Raw genomic sequence first — 3,477 nt, 5'->3', positions numbered from 1 at the left:
GGGGGAGGTTGTAATTGTCACATTGTCCATCTTTGAATTCCCCAAAGAACTTTATATGTAAATATGTAGAACACAATTCTTAAGCAATTCCCATGTTTTGTTTCCCAGCTATGATACATGATAAACGGGCAAGAATAAATGTCACAAGACTCAAAATACAGCCATTCCTCACATAATACACACTTTTATCATGTAAGCTGTCTCCCTGAATACTATCCAACATGTGTGATAGACAAACAGCAAATGAAACCCTCCTAATAAATGCATTTGGTCCTTCCCACCGTTATTTTTTTTTTTTCAAAAATGAATCGATGATGTTAGCGTGTTTGATGAAAAGTGTGAAGAAGGTGTGTGTGTGTTTGTGAGGGGAGGGAGGGTGTGGGGTGTGGGGGATAGTTGAGGAGGTGTGCCATTTCCTGGCTCATGAAGGCCTCGGTGCCAGCTGCGCGGGGCTGGTGCTGCTTCCTGGGGGCAGATGCCTGCAGTGCTGCCTCCATGATCCCAGCTCTGTTCCTGCACCAGCCCCTGCAGTCTGCTTCACGCCCTGGGGGGGTTGAGAGTGGGGTGGTAACACACACACATAAAGACATACACCCTTCAGATGCTTGTGCACGCACAATCACACAGAGTACATATGACTGGAAGTGCAAATACACACACTCTCTCTCTCACACACACACACACACCTCCTAGGCTCTGGAGCATTAATTAGGCAGCCTACAAGTCTGCCACACCATGGTATACCTCCATCACACGCTGGAAAACAGGCAAAGACGACGAAAAGCACAATTCAACACACACACGTTGCAGAATTCGGAGGAACTGGGAGGTGCGGCTGGACTGCGACAACAGAGAGATGAAGAAAAGAAGAGATTCCAGTTGCTTTTTTGCCTCTGAACATCAACTCCTCCTTGCCTTCAACCGGCTCATCCATTGCTTTCATCACCTATTCCCTCTGGCTCACTTCTCTCCAAGCAAGTTGTTACTAACACCACACTGGCATCCAGAGGCCCTGGCGGGTACTGCAGCGCCCCCACCACCACCACCACCAAATCCATAAATAGGCTCTAATTAACCACAGCACTGTACCTTTGGAGATGTTGTTTGGAGTGTTTGTTGTCTTGTATCTATAGAAGCTGCTCCTCTTGGACTGAAGGAGGGCTGAAGGTCTCTTTGCATTTTGATAAAAACACACAGATGTAAAATAGTATTCAGCCTGCGTTTGAAAATGATATACAGGTGAAGCTACATGAGTGAAGACATGAACTTACCAAGGCCAGGCTGATGCAAGATTGTGATTTTGGACTGGAAATGAAAACACCTCTAGTTTTTCAGTGATGGAATTTCCTTTCTGACCACAATAATTGCTTATAATTTGTTTGGGTTTGAGGATTTTACTTGACAGTCTTTAAACCCTGCAGTGAAACCTACCTGATTCTGTGTTGAGGATCTGCAAACATAACTAATTATACTACTACTAATAACTAATTTCATAAATCAGGATTTTGGTGGAAAGTTAGTGTCCCATGTTGGGTGTTCAGATGATTTTCCACCCTTAGAAGAATGTGATTGAAGTGGAAACTGTGAAAAGCTACATTTAAATTTCAAAAATATGGCCACAGCATCTGGCCATAGATTGATTTGAAAAGTCTGCATTGCAATTGTGGCACTCTGACAACAATAAAAACAACATTTTTTTTTAAGGATTATTGGATTAAGCAAGTTTCAAGTCTCTGCAGGTTGATTTTCATAGCATTATACAAACAGTCATCCAATGACTAGCTAGAAGATAAGGAAAGCATTCAGAAATCTAATATACTATGATATGGTTTGGAAAATGATCTGCAGTAAGTTCATACAAGTTGTTGTAAATGGGCTAAAACATACAAAAACATTGTTATCCTAAATTGCATTACAGTGTATTTCTTGTCACATTTATGAATATGTTTACTCTATTTCTTTCAAAGAATGGACCTCAATCTCAAGGACCCTAATTGATGAAATGAGAAGTGGGCCGGCTGCAGAAGGCTGTGGCAGCTGTCTGAGCGCATGTTTTGCCCATATGGAGCAGAAATGCTCATGGTGCACTGATTTCCGATAGGTCTTCACCTCCTCTGCTGCTCATGGCCTGCGGCTCCTTCCTCCTTCTCCTCCTCCTCCTCCTCTGAGCTCAATCAATTGACTGACGCCGCTGACCAGCTCCCACAGCACGCTGCCGGGGGAAGGAAGTTATTGGAGTCGTGTGTGTGTAGGTGTGTGTGTCTGCATTGGATACCTCCAGTGGAGTTGTACATGCAGTAATGTTTGAATAATCTGCAAATAATCTGCAGAAATCCAAAGCTTCAGACAGGAAAATAACTGATACTCTCCACAGACTTCTGTGGTAGGTTTGCTATGTTAAAGATGTGGGTTTATGTTAAAATGTGCATTTCTAAAGATTTTGCTTTCATTTATTTTGAAAAATGTAAACATCCTGCTCTTTTATTATATATTAAGTACAGGCAGGGTTTATAGCACAGTGATTTTGAAACTTTTTAGGAGCTTTTTCTCATCACAGGGATGCAAATTTACTGTAATCACTTTATTCATTCATTCAACCTTTATTTAACATTCTTGTAGAAATCACTGAGGGTGACCCTCATTTACAATGATGCAAAGACAAATTAACAAAATCAACAAATAAAATCAGTTGAAATAGTTACCATGGGAAATACAATCATACAAAATTATTTTAAACAGTTATAATGTCACTAGGAAAAACCCAGTAAAATGAAGTCACTAGAAGGGATCTAAAAAAAAGTAAATCTACAGCTTCTTGCAAAGTTGCCGAATAGCAAGCTGGCATATAGCAAACAATTCCACAAAGCATTGTGCATAAATAGCTTCCAGAATTGATGTTCAAATAATTTAAAGCATAGTAAAATTCCCAATATGAACAGAAAGTAGAAAGTATCTAAAATTTATTAAAATAATTTGTGATTTAAAAAGGTTTTTATGCATCTACAAAACACACTGAATTCAAGGAATGTTATGTTAAAGTGAGAAAGTCCAACACAGTTCCAAAATATGAAAGGACAAACACAAAACATGTAACATAAAATGAAAAAAATAAAATCAGTGCAGCTCGATATGACCTCTAAAAGTTCCTCTTATAAGTATGTGCTCGGATTTACATCTGAGCAGCATCTTACTGTTATTAATTTTCATGTCTACTCTGTTGGACAGTGTAATTTTATAATAATGCATCATATTTTGTATGCTCATCATAGGATTTTATTATATTTTATTTAATTGGTTGGCTCAGGTGAGTCCTGAACAATCCCTTAGTTATGCTGCTATAGGACTGCCAGGAGACTTCCCATGATGCACAGTGCTCTTCTCTCCTCCTCTCCCTCCCCATCTGTACGCATTCTTATCCCATTAATGCATGTTTCTAACTCGACAGCTTCTCTCTCCTGTAGTTTTGTGCATCTCTCT

At 39.9% G+C, this 3,477-nt stretch overlaps 1 long non-coding RNA gene across 1 annotated transcript; it reads left to right on the top strand.

The window, feature by feature from the left end:
- The first annotated feature begins 551 nt into the window (after positions 1-551).
- On the top strand, positions 552-3,118 carry LOC122876086. Its single transcript, XR_006378002.1, has 2 exons — positions 552-1,019; positions 1,968-3,118. It is a non-coding gene; the product is annotated as an uncharacterized LOC122876086 (long non-coding RNA).
- The last annotated feature ends 359 nt before the right edge of the window (positions 3,119-3,477 follow it).

The sequence above is a fragment of the Siniperca chuatsi genome, linkage group LG5 (genome assembly GCF_020085105.1).
Source record: "Siniperca chuatsi isolate FFG_IHB_CAS linkage group LG5, ASM2008510v1, whole genome shotgun sequence".
Classification (NCBI taxonomy): domain Eukaryota; kingdom Metazoa; phylum Chordata; class Actinopteri; order Centrarchiformes; family Sinipercidae; genus Siniperca; species Siniperca chuatsi.
The sequence above is the reverse complement of the archived record's forward strand: the minus strand, read 5'-3'. Positions and strand labels throughout refer to the sequence as shown.